This window comes from Anomalospiza imberbis, chromosome 1 (assembly GCF_031753505.1).
Source record: "Anomalospiza imberbis isolate Cuckoo-Finch-1a 21T00152 chromosome 1, ASM3175350v1, whole genome shotgun sequence".
NCBI classification, from domain to species: Eukaryota; Metazoa; Chordata; class Aves; order Passeriformes; family Viduidae; genus Anomalospiza; species Anomalospiza imberbis.
Window position 1 is genome coordinate 141952818 of NC_089681.1, and position 26835 is coordinate 141979652.

Sequence of the window (26835 nt, forward strand, 5' to 3'; positions counted from 1 at the left end):
GTTAACTGTTGAAACTTACAGTCTGTAGAGACACTAGCTGAGCTATGCGTTCTGTTAGTCATGCTTGATGTTTGCTTTTTTGGTTATTGTTGTTTAGTTCTACTGTGTCATGTTTGCTTAGAGCTAGATTAGGATGTTCTCCATGCAGTGCGAGGCATTTACGAAAAATGTGCATCTTAAATTTCTTGAAATCTGATCTGGAGCTAAGTCATGACATCTATTTTCCATCTAAAAATGCATTTCCCTTAATTATATCCCCATTCAGTGTGGGTGGGGTTTTTTTCTCTCAATTCACGTGAAACCCACACTAAACAAAAATACAGCTAATAGAGACTAAAATTATAAAGGAACTACTTGCGAAGAGCTGGCAATGCTGTCTACATGATGAAAGTAATTTAAATTGTTCAGGCAGAAAGCATGGCTTAGAAACTGCATCTTCAAATCATCTTTGCATATTTATGAGTACACCTGTTATATAAGCAGTGGAAAGTGCTGAGATTCCTCCAGTCCTCTGCCACCGTTTGCAGGGTGAAGAAAAGCCAAGATCGTTTGTCAGGGTAAGTCTTTGAAATCCAGAGTGGAGCCTTATCTGCCTAATAGCCTAATGCCAGAGAAAGGCACTGTTTGTGTTCAGCAGGGCTGTATTCATGTGACTGTCAGGGGCTGAATTACTGCTCTCAGTGCTATATAAAGATTCCTGCTCCCACCCTGCCCCTCCCTGGCACTGTCATTTAGCACAATGTGCAGCTCAGCTGTAAAACATCCCTGACATACTGAAGCGTGTCTCCTTTCACACTTGTATGTGGAAAAGAAGGAAAAAAAAAAAAGGGACCTTCTTCTTGGCTTCTGTGAACTTCCTAGCTGTGGAGGGTTCAGCGCCAGCTGGGGCAGAGTCATGTTACTTGCACCTATTTTCCAGCACCAGGCCTATATTGAGAAGAGTTGGATTGTGTGATTGCTGTATCCTGCACCTCTTCTCTGCTCAGTGCAAGTGCTATGCCCTGTTTAGCCTCTGGTGTTAACATGAGTACCCACAAAATACAGCTTCCTGGGGAGCCAGATTTGGAACAACAGGGCTGGGGGTTGCACATGAAGCTGGATTTTAAGTCCTTTTCACTGTCACTGCTGCCTTGCTGCTGTTTGCAGGTGGGTTATGATTCCACTGATGTCTGGGTTTACAAACAAGAAAAAACAAAACCAAAAGAAATAAGAAAAGGAAGAAAATCTTGTAGAGCTTGTTTTTTTTTTTCCTTCCTCTAAGTAAGTTTTTTTGTAGCACTTAAAGTTGGATCAATTCAACAGTCTGCTGTAAAGTGCAACTTCAGAAATAACTGCATCCTGCTGAGAACAGGGCTCTGAACAGTGTGCATGGAGAAAAAGATGGATGCATTGGGAAGGGGTGCATGTATAGAAGCATGTTAATCCAGTTTTTCTGCTGAATATAATAATTTATAGAACTACACTGAGCATAAGGGGAACATTTCGTTACTGTGAGGCACTGTTACATCTTGCACAGGGTGGCTGTGGACTCCCTATCCTTTGAGATGCTCAGAAGCTGTCTGCACGTGGTTCTGAGTAACCTGTTCTAGGTGGCCCTGCTGGAGAGGGAGAGTTGGACAAGGTGACCTCTAGAGACTCCTTCCATCCTCAGCCATTCTGTGATACCCCCCTAAATTCCCACCCTTTCACTGATAAATAATGTTGTGCTTCCCAGCACATTTCTCGTGGATCACACACTATATGTGGTTCTTGGAATGGAATACTTGGCCTCTCCTGCAGTGAGTTCATACCTGAGATCTGCTGTAACACCAAGTTTTAAAATTTTGGATGTAATTATGACTTGTGCACTTTAGTGATAGTCAGCAAAAATATACCACATGAGAGGTGAAGCACAGTGCATTAAACAGGCATTTGGTTCTGAAATTGTTTCCCTTAAAATAATGTTACTGGTTTTTGTATGCAAAACTTGATAACGGCAGTAAATTTACATATTATGTAAATGAACTAAAATCCAAGCATGGGTAAGGGTGCTTGTGATGATTTTAATACTGTCATTATGATCATCACTCGGGTATATGACTGTCAATTAAACAATTCCTGGATTTTTTTTTCTGTATGATGGAAGTATATGCTTGTTTATATCTGTGGAAAAGTATTTCCTTTAGTTCTGTCAGGAGCAAGGAAATGAGCAGAACTGAATGGCTTTGAAAATAATTTTGTTCAATTACTTATTAGGACTGATTTTAGATATGAAAATACCTTGAATGTTGATGAGATCTTTTATTACTTCTATTGAAATCTGTTTTGAGAGTAATCATACAGTTAAATAGTGCATATTTTTTCAAAGTTTAATGTCAGTGATGCAATAATGAGTCCCCTGGCAGAGCTAGAAATCAGTCACCAATACTTTGGTGTTGTAGAACAACCCAAGTAAGCCTTCTTATGAAAGTGATGTGGTGGCTGTGGTCCTCAGATGAATGTTTGGCCTCACACTATTAATACTTTCTCAGCCACCAGGCTTTCTTTTCCTCTCTATAAAAAGTGAAACTGGGCTGTATTTTTTGGGCTATGAACACAGCTTTCAAATATGGAAGAACTCCCATACCCACATCATCTCCTGACTGTTCAGTGAGCAGCTGGACATAGCTTTTGTGAGAGAAAGTTATGTGGAGTATGGTCCCAGTTCAGCAAGGCATTTTAGGCATGTGCTTCAGTCTCATTGATACTGCCAGTTTAACTTAAACCAAATTGTCACACATGGAATGAGCATATTTGTCTCCTGCATGGAAAAAAAAATTATTGGCATGTTCATTGCTTGCTTAAAAAAGAGACTCAGTGTTAAATTGAAGGATCAACAGTCTTTCTTTTGGATTACAAAGTAAATGGAAAGGGATCTTCAAGCATTTTTTGTTTAAATGATGCTTCACTATATGTTTGAGGTCAGGTCATTAGTTGAAGAATGGAACTGACCATACCTGTGTCTCATTTTCTGTGCTTCCTTAGTGCTTTATTGAATTTGGAACAAAAAGAGAGTAACTCCATGAGAGTGCGTGTCAGCTGAAGAATCCCATCATACAATGTATGTTGTGGTGAAGGGTACATTCAGTAGCTTGCCAGAAAACACATGTCATGGGCAGGGTCTGCAGCCAAACGTGTGCAATCACCTTAAAATCCCAAGGCAGGTCCTTGCTTTCAAGACAGTGAGGAAATGAGGGAACACAGTGATTGCCTTTCCTCCTGAATACAAGTTGATCTAAGCAGCCATCTTCTGGAAAACATTTTGAAGCTGTTTCTCTTTACCTTCTGCTGCAAGGCAAGAATCATGAGGAAGAAAGGCAGCATTGCTCCAGCCTTGCACTTTTTGCTTTTTCTAGTATTGCCTTAAAAAAAGTGGTTCATAGAGCAATTAGTGTAATCACCAGCCAAAGACAAAAATATCTGTCTCCTGCTTTCCAGGGCTGGGTTTGCAGCTCAGGGATAAGAAAAATCTGGATCCAACAGGATAATTTCCTGAAGACTGTATTCAAGTCATTCTCTTATGGGAAAAAGAGGCAGTTGAGGGATGGATGAGAAGATATGTTTAATTTCTTCACAGGATTTTCAAAATACCAAAAGAATGGGAGAAGCCAAGTGATTGATGTCTCTGTCCTTTGACATTGTATGTCAAAGGCATAAATTATTTGTTTTAGGAATTTGAAAGTGTATTGCTGTGCTCAACACATGAGATAAAAGATTCTGTTCAGGACAATGAGATACATTTATGACTAGTTTTTTATTTTCATCTTCCTTTTACCATTCATCATGGTGTTTTCCTGGTGTACTTGGAAACTGCTGAACTCAGTGTGAAGCCTCATGGTTTTCTCAATGAATTAGTTTTGTTTCATTTAACTGTATGAAAATGTAGTTGATTCAAAGAGCTTGGTCCGTTTGTGATATCCAGCATTTATGGTGGTTTAGTCCTCTGATCTGGATAACAGAAACTTCTGGTTGTGTAGTAAAAGGGATGTTCTGCAAAGTCAAGTACACAATAGTTTCCTCCCACTGCTATGGGGTGAGGAGATGAGAAGTTAGTCTGTCACTGTTAGAAAAACTAAAATTTAGACATAAAAATGTGGACAAGGACTATTTTTTCCATTAAAGGCTAAATGTGACACATTAAGAAACTTAAGAATTTAGCTGTGGAAACATCTCTTTAGGCAATGATTTATTTTCAGTGATATTTAAGGAAATAACTTTTGAAATGTAAAAATCCATGCCCAGACGTCATTATTTTTGCAAGCCGTTTGTGCGTGTATGTACGCATATTTAAAGATATAAAGGAATATACATTCATAGAAGGAGGGGAAGGAAAAACCTCACACACTGATTCTTCAAATGAACAAATCTTCCCACTTAAGGGAATGTTATGGGAGGCAGCAGCTTCCTTAGGGATAGGCATGCGCAAGTTACCCGTTCTGAGTCACGGATTTTTCCACAGCTTTGTGGCTCAGATGTGCAAGCCCCTTCCCCACCATGCTCCCAATTCCTTAAATAGCAGCTGAGGTCAAGAAGGACAAGGGACAGATCACTGTCACTAGGAGGCCTTCGAAATCACACCAGGGTATGTGGGGTTTCTTGACGCTCAGTCTCAGCTGTCTGGTGCAAGAAGATAATTTTAATCCCATTATATTTATTGCTTCTCAGGAGTGTTTTGGCTTTTATACTGACTCACACCCTTTCAAAGGAGTCACTGATGCTTTTGTTGTTAAACAGACTTAGAAGACATCTTTTTTACAGTTAGTTTTGTGATGTGTGTGTTTCTGTTCAGTCACGTGAAAGGAATTACATGCTGCCTTTGCTGAATTTGCAACAATGTCTTTTGGCTTGGAACAATCGACCATTATGACCCTTGGTACCTCAAAATATGCAGTCAATAAAGTAAAATTCTATTGTATATATCTTGAGGTTTACTCTATTATGTTGTGCCTTTCCATTTGCAGTGTCTGGCTATCTGTCGGGGCTCTGGCTCTCACTGAACCAAATTGAAAACTGGAGCAATTTCAGACCCATATAAAGGATCGGGGAAATAATGAGAGAGGGGAGATCAATTTGGCGGACAGGGACACAGACATACAGGAGGTTTTGGGCTGGAAGCAAAAGGGCTTTGAAATCCAAAGCTGGCTCTAAGACTTGCCCAGCAGCTTGAGGCAGAGGTGGATGCTCCTTCTGAGCCAGAGTCCTTCCTCTGTCCTTGGGCTGGTGGCTGGAGGTGCATGCTCAGCCTCCCATCAGTGGCAGAAGCAGTGTTGTGCTCTTCTGAGAGCCTCAGCAGGGCAGGCAGCAAAGCTGCAGTGGGTTCATGTCGATAGCAGTTTAGTTTGCTGATGCCCACGCCCAGTTCTCCTGAAACATCTCTAGGTGAATACATGCCCTTAAAGTTAAGTCTCCAACTAACATGTCAATAAGCACTTTGGAATATAAATAATATATACCAGGAGCTCGAGACATTCAGCAGTGATTATCCCCCATGCGTCTTTTTTTTTTTTTTCTGTGATACCTCAAGGATTCATAAGTTGATAGCTAGTTTGTTTGAGTTTTTCTTTCAGGTCATAAGAAATTCAAATGTCTGCTGATCAGACATGAAGAAGTTCTCCTTGTATTTCCTACCTTGGGTCTAATGTGCTGTGGATGAGCTACAGTTCTTAGATGCCATTCTTTCCTGTGCTGCAGGAAAAACTGTACTTTGTTTCCAAATGGTAGTTCTCCAGTGGTGATTCATCTTTAGGTTTAGAACAATCTCTTATGTTTGGAAAACTAATACTGTATATGGGTTCTTAAAAAAATATTAGATTCAGACATGAAGTTATGTATTATTGACAAACCTCAGGTTGATGCAACATAGTATATTGAGGCTGGACATCATTATAGTTTAAGAAATGGAATTGCTACTCTGGGAGCACTCTGCTACCACTTAAAGCCAAGAACAAGTGTTACATCTTTCTTTACAGTCTAGCATAAAAAGCTGTGGGGCATTTTATTGTGGATTGTCCTGTGAAAAACTGGCTGGACTGGAAATTGCTGTGTGACATTTATGTAGAAGAAATTTTTATAAGAATAGTGTTATAAAGCTGTGCAACTGTGGATTATTTTATTTGCTTATGGCAATGTGTAGGCACAAACATAGTTGCATGGGACATAGTGCTTTTATTATGGGCTTAAGTCATATTGAAACCAATTAGAGCTGAAACACGTGATTGTAAGTGGGCATATACTTGGGGCTTGCATGGTTAAGGACTCTGCTGTCCAGGGATGGACTGCACAACTAGAAGAAGAAAATATCCAAAAGGGCATGTAAAAAGAAAGGATGCCTAGATAATCCTGAAGGAGTTCAACTGGTGATGTAAAGGATTCAGTATGAGAAAGACTATAGGAGACATTGCAGCCGTTTTGGGGGACTACACTGTGTTCAGCATATTTTGTTCCAATAGAAGTGAACACTAAACCTCCTGCTGCTATTTTTAATCTCCACAATCTTTGCAGTATTGACGTGTTACTGAGTTATTTAACCTCAAAGATTTTCACATCTGGAATAAATTTGTTCATTTTTTAAAATCACCTTGATTACAATGCTGAAGTATTGAACACTGCAAAAGGAGTCCTAAAGAAGGAATAAGCTTGATGGTCCTTTAAATTCTTTTCTTCTACTGGACTAAATGCTTCCACTTTTAAAGCTGGATAAATAGTATTCTGGATGTAGCTATAACTTTTAAAAAATGTTGTTTTAATAGGCAGTAACTGCAGTCTTGGAAACACATGTTTCTTTTTATTCCCTCCTGCCCTTTTTTTAAGCCTGGCACAGGCAATGAAGGAAAAACAGTAATAGTGTCCAGTGGACAACAGGAAAAATACAATATTGGAACATTTCATCAGTGAAGCAGCAAGCATCTGTTCTTCAGCACCAAGGCTTTGCTTGCCTTCAGACAGGCTGTGTGGTTCAGTGGGATTCCCTCAGGTGGCATTGCCCTGGCCTCTGCATTGTCCCCATGCTTGTGTGTGCCGCTGAGACAGCTGAGGATGTGTGTGGTACCCAACTGTGCCAGTGCTTAGTTCTGTACATTCGTTAATATCGTGATGGATGTGCTGGACTGTGAATGGAAGGACCTGCTAGCACACATGCACTCCTGCCACGTTTGCTGTGGCTTTCGTGGCTGCAGTCAGAGGGAAACAGTGGCAGCTGGATCCCTCCAAGAATGAGAGCATGTCTCTGCAATTAAACTTTACCAAAAAAAGATGCAACAGGATTGGAAATGTTTGGGTTGGTGTTCCAGGATACTTATTTGACTTTCCCACTCTGTTCCACAGGGGATTTTAAAGCCTGTCTCTAGTGTAAAAATAATTTTGGGGTTTATTTTTTCATGTTGGGTATATAATATTGGGAAAAAATGGTTGATTTTCAAGGTGAATTTTGGTATTTTATCATGTTTTTTCATGGCCCAGAAACATCTAGTGTTTGTAGCTTTTAGATTTTTTTCTGTTAATAAAAAAAAACTCATCGGAATTTTGAGCATATTGAAGAGGATAACAAAGGACAGTTCAGACTTTGGAGGCAGCCAATGAAATGTCCACATCAGCCAGCTCTGAAAAATTATATCTGAAAATCAGGGATCAGTTTACACAAACAGCATTTGCTTTCTGTTGCAGAGGTCAGGCTGGCATTATATGTGCAATATACCCCATAGCAATTCTTTAGACCACTTTCTCCACAGTTTCTCATAATTAAGATTTGATATGTGAAATAAGAGTTCTGTTGCCTTTCCTAGCCAGCATTAGTGTGTGTATAAGTAGCACCTGAAACCCTAAGCCCTCATTTGTCATGACTGCCATTGAAGATCTCCCAAGGCCTGGGATGGCTCTCGGGTGCTGTGTTGGGTGGCCCAGCGTGGCTCACGTCTGGGCGTACCCAAAGTGCCTGTGTGAGCAGCCAGATCTGTGCTGCTCCCTCTGCCTGGCATCATCTGGGCCAGTGCTGGCTGTCACGGGCCAGAGCTGTGTCAGTGACAGCACCAGCTGCCGAACAGAGACGTGGCGCTCTGCTTCTGCTGAGCCCTGGCCCAGCTGTATTTCTGGGGTATCTCAGCCACCAAGGAAAACCTTTGGTTTTGAGCAGACTACACGGCAACAGCCTCAAAACCAAAGCTCTTTGCAGAGAAATGCAAGCCAGCCTGAATTCTGTCCTGCAGCAGCCCCATTTGCCTTGCTTTTTTCCCAAGGAGTAATTAAATAGAGCACTCGCATTTCCTAGAAATTATCTTATTTAACAGATGGATAAGACATGGTAAAATAACCTTGCCTTGAGATGTGGAGGTTTCAGGTGTTGACATTCACACTTTTTTGAAATAAGAAGAGAGAGCATCACACAAAGGGTTGCTGCAGCCTCTGCTGAGTACTGTGTGGTGCCAGCGCAGAGTTTGTGAGCCTGTAGTTGGTGACCTGGCACGAAGGTGACTGCTTGGCTTCCTTATGAGGAGAGGTCATTAGTGAGAAGCAGGAAGAAGAAAATAGAACTGACAGAAAAATAGTTTCTGAATTGAAAGCATCTGGTTTTAATCAGAGATGCTAATAAATACTTTTTCTTAGTTTTGACATCCTGTATTTTGGTCAAATTTTTTTTCCCTTTTTTTTTTTTTCCCATGAGCTGATGTCATCACTGGATCCACCATGCAGTTTCAGAACTATTGCTTTGGATTGCATCATAGTATTAAATTTTTTCAGTTTTGATCCAGGATGTCTTTCTTAGAACTGTATGCAGATGATCCATTTGAATAAAATCTTGTAAATTTTAAGGAATATACATTGTAGAACCAAAAGCAAGTTGGATCAAGCTGTTTGTGACTTCAGTGGGTCCTTTTTTAGAATTTCAAGCCTGTATTGAGTGTATTTCCAAAGTCATGGGAATATGGGGGCATGTGTAGGGTATTGAAAAACACTGATTTAAAAGGCCTGTCTTTTCTTCTTGATTTTTATTTCCTGTTTCCTCCCTTGACACATCTCAGAAAATACATGAAATAAGTCCCTTCAGGCCATGTTCTTGTATACTTCTCAGAGGGTAAAGTTATGCTCGGGGGAAGGAATTGACTCAGATATGTGACTAACAATGTAAGTTTGCTATCAAGAAGGTATAAAGTTTTATTTACAACTGTTTAAAACAAAATAATAACCAGAATTATCAGTAAGTGAAATGACTGTCATAAAAATGTACAGTAATTCCATATTTAAATGTTTTTTTGTTAAAGTCTTTTAGTCTAAGAAGTAATAATATTAACCTTTGTGGATATTTAAAATATTTCTTGTCTCATTACACTGATGCATTCCTCAGGCTTAGTGTATGTCCCATCTTAAAAGAAGTGAGCTTCGGAGTGACTGGACTCCAGCTACTGGTGTCAAGGAGAATTTGTAATACCTGTAACTACTCAGGCTAGCATTTTTATTTTTGCTGTATTTTCAGTAAGACCAAAAAGGGATGGGGCAAAGGCAACATTGGAAGTCCAGTTATGCCAGGACATTTGTGAAAGAGGGTAGTGGTATTGCTGCATACCATTTCTTGTCCCTTGACTGTGACATGATTTAAGAAAATTACATTATAAGCTTATGTTGACGTGTAAGAAGGGCAGTATTTGTAATAAATAAAGGTTGTCCTAAATATGGATGCTTTTTTCTTAATCAAAACATTTTAGCAAACATAGTATTTTCTGTCTTAGCAAAATGAAAAACAAACAACAGTGGAAAAGCATGCCTGATTTCTATTCTTGTCCTGAATTTGTGTGAATTTGCTGTATTAATCTTGCTCCATTTGCTCATGTTGGATCTCTGTGTAGACGGACTGGTTTCTTTGGCTCTGTTGCTTCTTCTAAATGGGTGCCACTTAGTGCAACAATGTGCCTAATGGAGTCTAATTCTGTGATCTGCAGTTTTGGGGTTTTATTATTATTAATGTGTGGTTTCAATGTTCTGCATTTTTTTAATGAACTGTTACAGTTTACTTTGTTAGATGATAAATAAAGTTAATAATTTACCCTGTTCTGCCAAGAATTTGTGTGTGTTTTGGTTTTGGTTGAGTGACAAACTAAGCAGCCCCTAAGTAGATCTCTGAATTGTCTTTTGCTGTTCCAGCCCTAGATGGGTGAGGTTGCCTCTCGTGCATTTTGGTGGTATCATGCCACATCAGTGAATATCCTTGTGCCACATCTACTTGTGTGAACTGGCAAAAAATTCTTGCATATCTACAAATATAATGCAACATTAAAAAATACCTTTGAAGCAGTGGCATTATTGAGAACAGTGTGTATCCTGATACTTGTTCAGTGTTTCTCATTAATTCTTAGCTCATCCTGTGTGGATATCATCCTGGAATGAAAATTGTAGGCCTGGCTGTGATGCTGGAAATGTAAGTAGTTAATTTGCCATAAAGACCATAGAAGCAATATGGTCAGATGACATAACCTCAAATCTCATTATTAAATCACTTACGTCTTGCAAAGGAATGTTCTTACCACATATTAATTTTCAGTGGACAGTGTTTCTTTTTGTGTTTGAAATAGTGCATTGTGTTCCAGAAAACAGTGTTACACAGTATTAGGCCAGAAATACAGATGTAAAAAAAAAAAAAATCTTATTAATATTCATATTTTCTGCACTGGTTCTGGGCAACATTGTCTTCCTTTGGGTTTTCTATATAGATCTGCTGTGACATTTCACCTCTTCCTTCCTATTTCAGTACATCTTCAAAATCATAATGGTGTTAGAGATGCACCTTCTACCTTCTGTATTAGTATTTTCCCTTCCTGTATAGATTACTGCTTAGGGCATATCCACAGAGTAAATTTAGCCATGTCCTCTGCTCACAGCCGCAGGATTAAATGTCAGTGTTCTAACTGGCATTGTTTTGATGCAGAAAGTATCAAAGATATTCTTGAATTCATTGGAAGAGCATTCTGCCTGCACCTCTGGCACTAGTGGGAGAATTTCAGTACCTTCTGCATCTGCTCACACACATTGTAACTGCAAGGTTTAAAGGAATGATCCCTACAATTTGGGATTAGCTGCCATTCTTTGGTGTTTCCTGTAAGTCCTTTTTAGGAAGGACTAACAGGGAAGTGTGAATCTGCTTGTGTATATTAAATAAAAATCATGTTATTAGAAATTTTTACAGCACACATGCCCATTTTATCTGTTTCATCTTCAAAAACAGCCTAGAAGCTTAATGTGATTTGAACATTTTTGGACATAGCGTAGGTTCTGCAAACTGAATATAAAAGGTGCCTAAGGGTTTTGGAGTCACCTGGCTGAGACCAGTCAGAAGGATCTGATCTCCTGGATGCATGACTGCACCTCTGAGCATGAGCAGGGCTTTGCTGAAGGCCTGAGGGTGTCCTGACATCACACCTGGGCTGTTTGTCATGGATTTCACGTGACTGTCCTTGTGAGAACTTGCTGCTGCAGTGGCACTGTTGGCCATCCATGGAGGGCAGTTGGGTGTCGCCGTGGGCCCCCAGCCGGGTAGGAATTAGCATTGACTCTATGATTGTAGAAGGCTGATTAATTGCTTTATTATATTATCTTATACTATACTTATTAAGAAACTTAGTAACTCTTACAGTTAGTTTGATACAGCTTTGACCTAATTGGTCAGTCAATCTAAACGTTATCTAGTATCTAATTAAGAAATCACCCTTTGGTAAACAAATGTCCATGACACATTCCACATGTGCACAACAGCAGGTGCAACAAGTGGAGATAAGAATTACTTCTCATTCTTTTCTCTGATTTTCTCACAGCCTTTCCTGGGATAATGCTTGGGAATGTCTGTGCCTGCTCTCTGTGGCCAGAGAGCTGCTGCCACAGTTGGGTATGGAGAGCTTGGAGCACCTACACCCCTTTGCCATCTTTTGGAGAGTGTTGCTCAGGTCTTTGGAAGTGGTTGGCTGGGGAGCCAGGGTTTGAGATTGAATGTTTACATCAGCTACTACAACTCCACCTTCCATTAAGTTATTTTGCCCTGCATCCTTTTTCCTGAGAGACAAATCATCCCACCCTGAAAGCAAAGCCAGGCTGTTTGCTCCCAAGGTGTGGGGTGACCCATGTGTGACACCACATCTCAGCTGCAAGGAGCTGCTGTTCCTGGTCCTGCACTCTGCCTTATGGGGTTGTCTGCTCCCTAAATAACCTCTGCAGTTACTTGTAGTCTAGAGATGCAAAAAACCCCTTCATAGTGCAAAGGTAAACTGGCCTGCATAGCCAGGAAATTGCTTACAGTGTGAAATGCTATATTTGTATCACCCAGGCTAAAAGATTTGATGCTTTTTATAAGGTTGCAATCAGTTTTATATGTCTTATTGATTTTAGAAGCCTTCTATGACTCTGTTGGCTTTAAAAAGCTGTTTGACCTTCATATATCATATATATTCATATTCTCTCTAGTTCACTTTTGTGGATTTTGTTGGAAGAATTGAGAGGTATGGGGAAATTTTAATTGCACTTTTAAATTATATGATATTTATACTTTTAATCCAGGTCTGCTGGACACAATATTGTAGACAAATGGTAACTTATTGCAAACCACTTCTAAGCAGATTGAACATCAATGTCTGCTTTCAGTCTTACTCCAAATGTATTATGGTCTGATGACTTGAGGAATGGAGACTAAAGGTGATCCAATATTGCAAATGCCTTGTATCAACAGGAAGCTTAAGAAGATGCTGATTTTGTCCAGTGTGAAACAAAATCAGACATCAAATTGCCATATTCCTAGATATTACCTCTGGATATGTGAGGAAATGATGTGGTTGCTCTTTTCTTACTCTTTTTGTGATAGCTCAGTGTGAAGCTTTCTAAATTTGTGCAGTGGAGCCTGACGTATTTTTCTTTCATTATGATTGTTGGGAGCATCCTCGGTTTTGATGATTGCAAGGCTCAGTCACAAATAACATGGAGTGATGTAAATATATCCTGTATCCCTTCAGGACAAGATTTATAGACCACATTTTCCCCAGCTGAGACTTCTGAGTGAGTTTTAGCTCAGACAAAGTCAGGGCAAAGGTTTGATCCGTTTCCTTGGAGCCTGGGTTTAGTCCCAGTGGTATCAGCAGAGGGATGGGTGGGATTCCATCCTTGCCAGGTTTACCCTTGCCCAGACATTTCTCCAGCAGCCTGGGAGCCATGCAGGGCTCTGTGTGCACTATAATGTGCACAGCACCAGTGTTGTTCAAATGCAAGAGCATTTGCTCATGCTAGAATGTGAGTATTACTAAATCTCAACTGAATATTCTAGAAAAGTGAGTGTTCATTTAACAAAATGTCAATTTCTGTGGCACTCGGCCACTCAGAGCAAATGCTTACTTGTTTGACTATCAAGTTTTAATCAACTAAAAGCATCAAAATCACAGAAGCATGTCAATGTGAGAATATCGCTGAATGGATTATTATTCTGGAGATGTTTTTTGTGCTGCCTTATCATACAGACAGAATTATAATGCATTTGTTTGTGAGCATGAATACATTAACAGCACTGGTATGTCTCTCTCTGCTTGCTCATTCTGTATTTTTACTCCAGGGTTTAGACTGCAGAGGAGACTTAAGTATTATTATGAACATTTTACAAATTTCAGTCTCCAAACATCAATTACAGTAAATGTCTGCTACTGAGCATGGAGACAAAGCCTTGAAAATTTCTTTTTTTTTTTTTTTTTTGTCTTTTTTTGGTTGTGTTTTTTTGTTTGTTTTGTTTGTGATTTTGGTGGTTTTTTTTTTTTTTTTTGTTTTGTTTTGTTTCCTTAAAATTACTAGATCTGTAAAAAACTGTCCTTCCCTGGATTGGCTGCCTGGTTGCTGGCGAGGCGTTCTCTGCAAGTGAGGACTGGAACTGTGTCAGTGGGTAGCTTGTGCCTTGGCTCATAAGTAGCTTAACAACTCCTAACGAGTGGCCATTAGTAGGCAGATTGAGTGATGTGAATAAAATCATTCTGAAAGGTGCAATAAAAGCACTTGAAATAAGCAATAGAAGTAGTTAAATAGTATGCCTTTGATATAACTGATGATGTTACTAGTCTTAAAAAGTCTTGCTAAGATGATTTTGGAAAGTGCTAAATGCATACATAGAAAAATAAAGGCAGAGCAGAATTCTGCAGTACAAGTTCCAGCTGTTCCTTTTTGTTATGACATGCTTTTTGGCCAGATGGAGATTGTGACCTTACTGTTTATTAAGTAATACATAGCTCCTCTTCTTTATGTAAAGTGTGACTAGTTTTTTAATAGCATGGATTTTTAGCAGTAATCATGGAAGTGGTGGTGGGTATGATGCGTGTACATGCTGCATAAATACATATGGTCAGTTAATTGTGAGTGCAGCATCATTTGTATGGAGAAAGGAAATGTTAAGTAAAATAAAAGTAAATTTATAACTAACATGCTATAAACTTCTGCCTGTTACACTGTCTGTGCAAGGCGGTGTGCAGCTTCTGAATAGTGCTGTAGCTTGATAGTATTTGCTGTCCACAACTGCAAAAGAAAATGGAAATCCTGTGTTGCTTAGAGTAGTATTTCACATACTGTGTGCCCCAGAAGCATGTGAACAACACAGCAGAGTATTGTGCAATAAATGTGAACAATATAAAGATAATTGGAGCGGAGGCCTAATAAAAGAGAAAACTTGTAAAATTGGCTCCACAGCAGTCTGAAACTGTATCCATATTCAAAATGAGGGTGGAAAACTTCATACTGTTGCTCAGTGCCAGGCTTTGCTTGACACTAAAGTTGTCACAGGAAGCTCAAGATCTGTTTATAGGGTAGTTTATAGCTTGTACGGCTTTTAAAAGCTGCAGGGGAGAAAAGAGTTAATGTCTTGAACAATTATTTATGGCCTTTTCTTTGTTACTTTCTCACTTCCAGGAAACAAAGCTTTAAACAAAGACAAGCTGTTGAAGGGATGCTCTAGATCCTTGCTAGTAACAAGGGCCATGCTATTGCTACTTAATAGATGACCTAATTCTAATATCAGAGCATTCTCACTCTCTTCTTTTCACTTTATTATCATGTGTTGATCTTGACAGAGAGTAATTCATCACTGCTGCAGTGGGATGTAGAGAGCAGCTGCTGTTGTGCAGGGGCTGCACAAGGACCAGCTCCTGTTCTGAAGGGAGCAAACGGGCAGCAGAGGGGTGCATCTGCAGTGGGAACAGAAACTGAAATCGAGGACTGATTTCCTTACTGAGCTGGTACCCTGTGAGTGCTTGTTGGTTGCCAGATTCTCTACTGTCCCATTAGCTTGGAGGTTGTCCTCCAGGAATCAAGGATTTGCTCTGCACAGCGTGTCTGGCTCTCCCCATCACAGCCTCTTTCACAGAGTTTGGCCAGTGCTGGTAGTGAGCTGACATCCCTCCTTTTCCCATGTTCCTCTTCTTTTCATCTGGTGCCCTGCACAGAGCCACTCTGGTGCTGGGAAAACTCTTCTCAGGAACGGACCCAGGCCTCCACTGCGAAGAAAGGAGGAACTGCTTAGAAGTCTCCCTGGGCATCATTTGGTAAGAAAGCAAATGCTACTTTATATTTTCTGCCAGGCTTTAACCTGAAGGGTACTACTTCCCAACTTCTGCCAGTAAAGGCAAGTTGTACCCTTTTTTTCTCACTGGTTGTCCCCACTGAAGTTAGATCCTGCCCATCTTTCACATGAGCTATTCTGCTTTCATGTGATGTTAGCTGGAGATCTCCCCCAGGAGATCTGGCAGTATTCTGTGTGAGGCTAGCACATGGAAAATGTGCCATGGAAAATGGCAAACCACTTCCATGGCTGTATGTGATCACTCATCAAAAGGAGGACTCTGCAGTATCTGTTAAACTAAAGGATTTTCAGCTTAAAGAACATAAATATAATTTTGTTGAGAAAATTGTTCATCGCTTTCACAAATAGCTTTTATTGATACAGCTGTTTTTCTTAAAGCACTCTCTGTGCCCTCATTTCCATATTAACGGGATCAAAGAATGCCCTTTGTAGCTTTTGGATGCAGCAGGAATGCTGACTTCTGATAGCAAATAGTCGGACTTTCCATTTAAAAAGGTGACAATATCTGGAGATGGTTCCAAAGAAAAACCAGTCTTGAAAAAAACAGGAGGTTTTGCCTTCTGGGTTAGACTATAGTTTTCTTGTGGTGTTGTCTAATTCCAGCTCATTTGTTTCCACTCCTGTTTTGGATATTTTCCAAAATGAGCTTGATTAGAAGAGATCATGGAAATGCCACACTGGGGTATATTTAAGCCATAAAAATACATACAAATACAGTGAGGAAACTTGCTCAGTGTTCAGTGCAATTCTCAGATGCTGCCAGAACTAATGAAGGACTAACCATGAAATCCTTTTCAGTCCTGCTTCCTGCTCTCCTAATGCTTATAATTCTGCAAGCTGCAAGTCTGGGACTGTGGGTGAGACCTTATCCTGTTCCCAAAGCCACTTGCAAATCTGTTGATTCTTACGGTGTGCTTTGAAGTAGTATCATGTCCTGTCTACAAGACCTGTTTGTTTTTCAAAAGGTACATCTTCTGTACAAGGACAGTTTTACCCAGTATTCAGGCAAAGTAAAAGGCCTGTTGGGAAATGCATGGAAGTGGTTTTTAACACAGCCCAGCTTCTTTTTCCTAATCAAAGCCTGAATTCTTAGAGGGACACTTCAGGTTACGTCACAATGATACTTTTGGTTCTTCATCAGATAGCAGCAGGTAGAGGAAAAAGGATCTTTTTGTCAATGTGAAGTGTTTGCCATTCAAATTCTGACAAGCAGAATCACTTGTACTGTGATGAAGATTATTATAATAATTATTATTATTATTGTTATTATTATTATGACAAGAGGAAAATATAGTAGTGCTCGTGCTATGTGAAAATGCTGTTCACAGTGTCTTCTTTGCACTTTAGCAGTGATTAAATGTATTTAGTAAATCCCAGCTTCCTAGCTGGAAAGTGACAGCATGACATTCTGGAGACTGTGTTCAGGTATACTGAGGTCATTTAATTTCATTTTGTGGGTTGTTTTCAAAATGGGCAAGCATCCTGAAATACTGTGTACTGGATATGTGGCTTCATAGTGGGATGTGCTCCTACAAAGTGGCAATGTGCCTTTTTTACATTCTGTTGCTGTAGCTGGCAAACAGTGGCTTACTGTTTAGAAACCCATGATGTTGTAATTTCAAGTGTGCAGAGGGAATGTAATCCTTGAAAGACTGGAAGTTTTTTTTAACCTTTAATGGATTTTTTTAAGAGAGAGAAGAACATGGCCTGTGCCATGGACTGTGTTGCTGGAAAAGTCTCTCTCTTCAAAACTTTTTGCCACCTTAGCTCTCTGCTCCCCAGAGACATCAATAGAAAAGCCCCCTGAAGCTCTGCACAGCAACTAAATTTTCATTTTCATTTGTTCTCCTTCAGAGTGTCCTTGGGGCTTCAGAAACTTACAGGATGAGAGAAGAGAGATGCATCTGATCTGAAGTGATAATTCGCATGACATTTTGGGATAGGGTTCTGCAAGGCTCAAGCAGAAAAAATCTGCCCAAATTGGATCTCTACTATCCCATCATCCTTATTGAGTGGTAGAGATTAAAATCTAAGACAATATTTGGTTAACACATTTCAAATTTAAACTCAGGTGTGCTATAAAAAAAAAATTGAATCTAAATCCACCAGAGGCAGATGATTAAACTTCAGAAAATGAAGTATTTCTGTGTGTTAAAGCACATACAGAACGGCACACTATTTAAGTGCAATGTATTTGGTTTCCATGACTTCTTATCCTAGCAACCCATTTCCACATTTTGTTCTTTTCTTTTCTGCCTGCCTTTTGCTGCAGAAGATACAGAATGCAGCGTGTCACTTGAGGTCTCTGGGTGATACTATTGTAGGAGGATTAGATAATTTTAACAACAAAATATGTAGCTAGGATGGTACCTTCCTCTTTGATGTGTAGACTTCTTTAAAGTGAGAGTGTGACAATATTAAATATATAAAATCTTTAAATATTGCAATTTATCCATCAATCCAATTTAATTCTAATTTGTTTTGAGTATCCACTGAATTTTTATATGTATCTTATTGATTTTGGGATAAGGTTTCCTGTGATCTGATGTTGTCAGTCATCAGTGACTTTAGAGGAACATAAGATTTGCACAGCTTCTGAGGAGGTGAATTTTGGAAGTGGAATTAGAGTTGTATGGTGGCAGCCATGAATTTTTCTGGGTTTTGACACTCTGTGTGCCGCAGGGCTTGAAATGAGATGGCATTATCCTTCCTGTCCTTAGTAATTCCAAGTAAAGATTGTAGAAATACATAATTCTTCAACAAAAAAGAGGTCAAATACTTGGTGTTTCCTAGCCTGGCTGACCAATTGCTGGGCACTGAAGCTGTGCTATGTAATTGGAGTCCTCTGTAGCCCCTTCTTTCTGCTTTTCTGCTGCTGAGACTGCTGGTGGTAATGACTGGGCTCAGATGGGATCTGGCATTCCATGAGCTCAATCCAAAGCCTTTGGAAGTGTTTCTGAAACTTTGCACTGATTTCAATGGCACTTGAAACCAGGACCTGTGTTATTATCTGAAATTTGAAAGCAAGCTTACTGCCTTGAAGGGTCATGTTTAATTTAAACAAATGATTTAAGTTACCTTGTAGGACAGGGGTCTACTGTGGTAAGGCTGTTGAATCAGTAAGTCGTGCATTTTCTGTGTGAATAACTGCTCCACACTATGATTCATGGCCCAAGCAATGCTTAGCATTGCAGTTTTGTCTTTAAGCATCGAGAATGAGATGGAGAGGGTATAAAAGCAGCCTCCATACACTGCAGTAGGATATATGAAGCACCAATTTAAAGACTGTCAGCTTCTCTCTTGCAGACACTTTGCTGGGTCACCTCTATTTCAGTTGAAATTATGTTTGTGAATAAATAAGAGTTGTAATGGTTGTAAAGATGGTGTGGCTGAGGTGAGGCTTGACCCCTCTCCCTCTGTTTTGAATCCAATTTGAGTTTTTCCACATAACTTCCTCAGGAAAAAAAGCAAATAAAATGAGCTTTTGAAATTTCCACCCAGCTTTGGTTGGTCCTGTTGCCTGTATGTTGTGGCATAGCAATGTTCTGTAGCTGTTTTGCATTTAGGATGTAGAGGTAACCAGTGAAGTTTTAGCTGAGGTTCTGATCATCCCAGCTCAACCAGGGGGTCCTGGGCTTTGCTTTTAACATCTGGAAACTCTCCAGACTGCCCATGTTCAAAAACATGCAGGATCTCAAGTAAAATTCCAGCTCTGATATAATATTGTAGTGTCTTAGAGGTGACAGTGTTTTATATATAAAATAAAACCTGCTAAAGTTTATTTGCATTATAAAATGCTCTGTAATGTATTTTGAGATTGCTGTGTGGATTATGCTATGCAGCGAAGAAGGTTTGTTGACAGTTTGATTAACCTGTACCACTAGATTTCTAGTTCTTTATTTTCTGTAAATGCATAATAACATACCAGCTAGTTTTAGCTCCAAAAAATATCATAAAATCAATATAGATCAAAATTGAGCTAGAGTGTGTAATGGCATAGTAAGCTGGGAATTTTTCACTAATTCATTTTTTAATAGGAATTCTTTCAAAAAAGACTTTTCATCTCATCCATCATCAGTTTACATGTGCACAGAAATAAATGGGTTTTGATCCAGTCAGCATCGTGGCTCTACAGAATGTGTCAGTGCAGTGCAGGTAGAGCAGGAGCTGTAGGAATGGCAGAGGTGGGAAGCCCTTGTTAAACCGTGGCCAGTACAAAACCAGAAGCTGCTGGTGAAACGGGAGACAGGCTACAGCAAGAGGAGGAAGGAAGGGAGGAGAAATGGGAGCCTGTGGGGAATTCAAGAGAGATGTGAGAAGCATGGTTGGCATCTGGAGGAGGTAAATGGGATCGTGGGCTCAGAGTGTGAGGTTAATACATGTGGTCACTTGTAAGTGGTTCATGAATGACTTTGCTCCATCTTCCATCCGGTACTTGCCTGTGTCCTGTGTGAAATGGAAGTGCGACAAACACAGAGACATCTTTTGTATAAGTGAAAGTATCCACAGGAGGTGCATTTCACCTCACTTTCAGGTGGCTTTGTTTTGCTCCTGGAATTAAGATAAAAACCCCTGCAGCACACAAGTGGAGGTTGATTGGGTTTGGCCTTCGGTGGAGTACACATACATTGATCTGATCTTTATCTTCCAACATGCAAAGGTATTCTAAAGTAAATATAATCTATTTCTGAACACTGTTCCACTTCTCGTTGAGACCACAGTCCTTTAAAAGACTGTTTAATTTATCTTTATTTCATATTATTTACAGATATGTTATCGACATAATTTACAATCTCCAGCTCTGTGTTCTCTTGAATTTTTGCACTACCTTATTGCTCCATGGAAGAGCACAAGGTGAAATAGAATATGTATTATTTAATACTCTGTGTTTCTTACTAACAGTGGTTAAGAGTTGTTGAGGTGAATGAGTTAACTCCTGAGACACATTTAGCAGTTACTTTGTAAGATGGGTGTTACGCAGCACAAGTGCTGACTTCTCCATCCCTTGCTGTACTGGGCTTTTGTTTCTCTGGAGATGTGTTTCAGTGGGTGTGGAGAGATCTGAATTCATGCACATGCACTTTGTGCCACATTCCTGCCTTAATTTAGAACCTCTTGGAGACCAGCTGCAGCCTTGCTTAAAAAGAGGAGAGGGTGGGTGGGTGAGTTAGTGATGGAAGTGTCCTGCAGAGTACGAGCAGTCAGTTACAGTTGTGAATGGAGGTGCTTTTTATCTTGTCTTGAAACTGTATGGTGTACATCTTAATTTTTCAAATTCAACACTGTCTTGGAAAACTAAAGCTATCATTTCTACAAAATTATAGCAAGCAAGAAACCTATAATGATATAAAATAGATATGGGTGCCAGTCACAAGATTTATTAGAATTTTGCAACTATCTATTAAATTGTTCAGTAGAGGTAGAGGTGGTTATTAAAATGGCAGATGTTAAGTGCAATGTTTGGCTACTGATTCTTTTAGAACTGCCCTGCCAGTATTTAATACGAAGAAACTATTTCTGTGGTGTAATTCTTACAAAGAAACAGAACTTGTAGGATGTATCATTGATGCACTTTTCTTCAGGAAAACAGCAGAGGGTTTAATGAGATAGTGCTGGGAACTTGCTCATCTTTTGATAACAACCTTTTAGTCAAAACACGATAAGCATGTAAGGGCAGGGCAGAGAGGTCACTGTGTTTGCCAGTTCCTTTCTAAACAAGCTTGTTGATTGAGGTAAAGCTGAGCCTGGAGCCCATGACTTCACCTCCTGCTTTTACCCCCCTAGTTCTCTCCCTGGCTGCCTGCATTGTGTGAAACCATCCTGATTTGTTTAGAACTGTTCATTGTTGCTGTAGTTTATTTTTCTTTGCCTTCTCCAGTGTTATCTCCTGGAGTGTGACTAACCAGTTCAAACAAAACAGGGCAGAAATCCTTCTCCCAGCAAGAAGGAAATAGAGTCAGCTTTTAGTACCAAATTTAAAGTTTATTTCCACAGAGTTGGAATTGATTTTATTGGACCGATCTTCAGGGGCCTTAAACCTCTTGATAGGCACAGACTCCTATGGAGATGGGGAAGCCTCTCCCTCCCTGGGCAGAGCTGTTCTCTGCAGGGGCTGCTGGCCCCTTCTGCCCTCCCCGCTGCCAAAACTCTGCAGTTGTCCACCAGGATGCTGCCACCCTGCAATCTGAAAGTCTGCTGGCCCTGAAGACTGCCCTAGTGCCAAGCGTATCTTCAGGAAGGGATCAAAATTACAGGTCTCTGCATTTGTGCAGCTAAGGCTGCAATCTGGTAATTAAAAGTGATTTTCCTTTCTTAGGTAATGTGCTTACTTTGCACCTGTCCTCATCCTCAGGCTTGGGGACTGGGAGAGGGCTCTAGTAAGAACAAGGGAAGGTGAAGGCTTCTAAAAAGGCAATAGATAGTTCTGACATGTTAGAGGAAGCTGATTAACTGTGGTGTGAAGTGACAGCTAGGTTAAAGTGACAGGATTTCAGATACACTTGTCAAGTTCCATACTGTGCTTCAGCTGTAAGCTGCAGCAGTGCCTTACCATAACTTTAAACTTCATCCAGGTGCCTAAAACCAACAGTGTAGTCTATCTGCTGTGTAGTATTTAAACATGATGCTTCAGAATTGGTGTTCTTGTGAGCATGGCGTAACTAAAGGAATATTTGTTTTATCTGAAGTAAGAAGATGCCATGAAATGTAATTTTGAAGCTGCCACTTCCCATAAAAATTGATTGGCATTTTGCAGTAGTCAGACTTGAAGGGCCAGATTGTGGCTACTGTGTGTAAAAGGAGGTGGGGCAGGAGATTAATCCTCTCTGGGTGCCTTACAAAGAGCTAGGCACATTCAGACTCTAATAATGCATTTTTGTTAAACTGGGATTCCGTTCACTTGTAAACTCCAATCAGCTTCTGTGGCCAAGGTCTTATACCTCGTCTTTCATTTTCTCAGCTTTTCTCTTGACTCTGCCAAGCTAATTTTAAATTCTATCTGTCCTTTATTCTTTTGTTTCCTTTTTAGATAACTTTGGTTAAAGTGAAAACTTGGTTATTTGATCTGTTTAGCCTTAAATTGTGTCTTTTGGGCTACTCTTGTCAGGTTTTGTTTTTTTCTTTGTGGCTTATTGTTTCTTAATTAAAACCTCTTTTAATTTTTAAGGCTGGTGAGTAAATAGGTGCTTTTTTCAAGAAAAGACTAAGAACAGTATTTGCATTCATGTAACAATTTCCATCTTAATTCCCAAGCTGCAAGCCCTATGGCTTTGCTGAATTGCAGCCACCTCAGAGGACTGTAGCAGCCAAGTAAAACGAGGCAGGAATCTGTTTTTTTTCCAAAAAGCCCCAAGCTATCTTCTTTGTCCAAGACAGGCACAGAGGGTATGGATATTTAAGGTCTCATCTGAAGGATGCAAATGAGCAGACTGCTATGAGTTAGAGGTAATTAAAACCACATATTGAGATAATCGGCCAGTTCAATTCTTGCTTTATTGCAGTCTGTTTTCTAATCTGAGGGGCTTGTTTTTCACAGTGTTAAATTTTCTATACACTGACCAATGCACAGAAAAGGTAGCTGCAGGTAGCCTGCTTGTACCAGCAGAAAAGAAACATGTTTGTGAGCATGAATGATTGGTATGCCAGTGTTTGCAGGGTGCATTTTTGTGGAGCCATGTATGGACAAATGGGGAACACATGAACATCTGCTCTCAGGTATTTTGTTCCTCATGGAATACAGAGTAGAGCTGAGCCTGTAGAGCCTTTGGTCACTTGGAAATGCTCAGGAAGAGGGTTTCTTATACCAAAAATATCATCTTGTCTTTCTTATGCCTGAGCAAGTGAGTCATTTTCAGTGGCTGGTAGTGGTTAGTGTAGTTAAATCCTTGGGAGGTGGGATGTAACAACCACCTTTTCCAACAATGGGGCTGTGTAAAACAGTTCCTGTAATGTGCACAATGCTGTGTCTGTTGTAGTTCAAAACTAACGTTTCTCATGGTTCTTGAGAACATTTTCATAGGCAGTGGAGGGTGGACTGATAATAATTTTCATCTCTGAAAAATTTGGCCATTTTTCTTTCATTTTTTCCCCTGAGTTTGTGATGTTGACTGTCCCATCCTTCTGCACTGTACAAATATGGACTGTGATCTCCTCTTGCTGAGGAAGGACTTTTGGAGCAGTAGCTCCCACTTAAGGCTCCCCCTCTAGCCCAAGTGTGGGACCAGGGCTCAGCCACACACCGTCCCCTCTGAAGTGGAGCTGCCCCAGCTGCATCCGAGCTGGAGGGGGCATTTTCCAACAATTGCTGCCAGGATGAGTCCTTAATAGGTTTTTATTGCACTCCTATTTTTGAAGCTCCTTCTGTTATTTCATTCACTACAGATGGCGTGGTCCAAAAGCTGGTCTAAGCTTCATTTGTATTTACCTCGTGAATGAAGCTCCTTTTGCTTTATCTGAACTTCTTTAACAAATAGCTGCTTTTAGGAAAGCTGGACTTTGGGTCTGAGAGGAATCAACCCAGAAGCAAGAACAGGAGCAATAATTGATGCCACTGTTAAAGGCTTAGCCTGATGTGGGTAGCACTTCAGTATACCCTCTTCCAGGACTGGTGTAATGGAAGTGAAGTGAGCTAGAACAGTATGATTTCAGTCTTCTGAATAATGAAAGATAATGTGATGGCCGCACACAAAGGATGAATGTTTGCCCAGTAAATTTAATTAATAACTTACAGGAAGTCAATTTCTGCCTTCAGTCAAATGGATGAAGGACAGAAGAACAGTTTTCCATCTGTGTTTTGTTTGTGGCAGTTCAGTACTTCAGGGGTCCTTTTTATTCTCAGAGCTCACTACATTTGGAGGCACTGCCTTCTAAATATGTGTTTGAGTCAGAGCAGGGCAACAGGTGGAACTGATTTTGTAAACCTTATCTCTGTTCATTAATCTCAAATAGTACCATGCCAAAGTGTCTGTATAAAAGCAATTATCATAACCTGTCTTTCAAAGTCTGTATGCCACAGCTAATATTTTGGCTTCCTTTCCTCTGGTGCTGTCACACTCTGGTGCATTCTGTATTTTTGCCTTGTAAGACTTGGTCCCAGAAGAAAACTCTAGAGGGTAACTCGGGATTTTTTACACCTTGCAACAACTTCCCACACCAGTAATGGCTTAAATCTATTTAACTGGGTTAATTGGTGTTAGTGAGAAAAGAAATCTGTTCTGGCAAAGGGATTGAATTGCAAACTGAAGTGACCTGTGTTACCTGGAGATCTTAAACCTCAGATAACATGATGCAAGGGGCTTTGTGTATTATTGTAACAGGTCTCCTTAACAAGGAGGGATTTTCTGTGCCTGGGGAATCAGCCCAGGAGGTAGAAAGCCTCAGATTGAGTTTCTGCTGCACACAGCTCTGGCACCAGTTGCTGGTGTGCAGAATGGGAATAGGGTATCTCCCTGGTCCTCAGCAGTGTTGCCAGGTGTTTGCAATATTGGTGTGATTTGTGCATTGATAAGGGAAGAAGATCTCTTTATATGAGGACTTGGATAGGAAATGGGTCAGTGACTCATTGAATGCATGGGATTATCTTCTCTTTATTGTAGAGCTTAACTTTCTTCCTAACTCTTCACAAATCTCAGCTTTGATACCTCTATACTGTAAGGAGAAATCAGGCATTTGAATTACTGCTTTTTCTATGATTCCTTTTCTTATTTTTGGACTGAAATTGAGTTACTATTTACTCTTTAGCATTTCCTACAGAGATAACTGATAATATTTAATATTGACTTATTGTCTGACAGAACAAGCTCTGGGAGTTGCATTGTAATGCTTAAAAGTATTATTTCTAGTGAAGTTCTCCTCAGGGTTGAGCTCCATTTTCCCACCTTGCTGCTTTCACAAATAAGCTAAGGACACAATGTGACTTCTTTTCCATTAAAAGGCTGTTCCCCACAAATAAGATGAGTGAGACTGGCACTATTTTAGTTACTTGGAAGCTTTCTGTAAGTATCCTCTGCCTTGTGTTTAGGAAGCCCATTGCAATTCACCATTGCCTCATCTTGGTGGCCCTGGGTCTGTGTGTGGTGTTATGGTGGGTTATTAATGAAACTTCTTCAATAAGTTCAGTAAGTTTAAATTACAGAGACTAGGACCTTGAAGGTACTGCCCTGTAGCTTGTTTGGTTATTTCTGATGACTGTGAAAGCATACTCAGTTCATTTAGGCACAGTACCTTTTGTGACTAAACTAAGAAATCAATCAATAAGTAAAAGGTAGATTCTTTAATTAATTCCTCTGTACATTGCGTAGTGATGAGTTAGCTTACTATGCATTTCCTTATAGCATGAGGTGTAGTAGTTAGGAAAAAACTAAGTTCATTATTTACAAACAGGCATCGAGGCCATTACCAATTGCTTGGAGATTCCTGGTTACAGACTTTCTGAAAGGGTAATACAATTCTGTGAAGGTTCCAAGTAAAACTTTCAGGGATTATTCTGTAAAAAGTCCTTAGCCCAATGAGGTGTGAAAATTCCTTCGGTTTGTTATTTTAATTAGTCATTAAGTGCATGATACTTTTTTTTCCCCTTGATTTCTTTTTCTGTGGAAAATGTACATGGCATCTACTTAAAAATAACTTCAGAGTGACAAAATGCCCTGTGTCTTAGGAACTCTGAGCAGATCAAAACAGATAGGCAGAATAAGCTCTTGGATTTCTCTTGATGTGTTTTACTGAAGCTGCCATTTTTTTCTGAGCATGGCATCCTCATGGAATATAGAGCATAAATAGGAATCACATATTACATAAAAAGATTGTGTTCCTATAAAGGTTATGTGGATAGAGAGTCTTCATAACCATCTTCTCAGTTCTTGCCTGAGCCATAGGATTCCTGTAGGAGCAGGGCTTGTTCTGTTTCTGGTTGTTTCCATTTGCTAGCTCAGTGTTATACTGTAAGTAGAAATTCTACTAATGGCTACTGTTTTCAGATGCTGAGGAGGTGTAGACTTGGTAACTATTTCATTGCTAAGGTATTAATGATACTTTCTGGAGTTAGTAGTGAAATGCTCTAAGAGATGTTTTCTTCAGGATCATGGTGCAGTAAGAAACTCATTATGGAAATGTTAAATTGAAGCTTTGCCTGTCAGAGTGGGAGGATTTCTGTCCATAGGTGCTCGTATGTTCATGTCCAGACGTTCTAAGGCAAAGTTGTTGAAGTAATTGTGGCCAACATCAACAGTGCATTTCTTTGTCAAGTT

The 26835-nt window shown here is 39.9% G+C and overlaps 1 protein-coding gene across 6 annotated transcripts in view; it reads left to right on the plus strand.

The window, feature by feature from the left end:
- Positions 1 to 26835, plus strand: part of DIP2C (disco interacting protein 2 homolog C) — a 309412-nt gene that overhangs the window by 12711 nt on the left and 269866 nt on the right. The window lies entirely within an intron of this gene.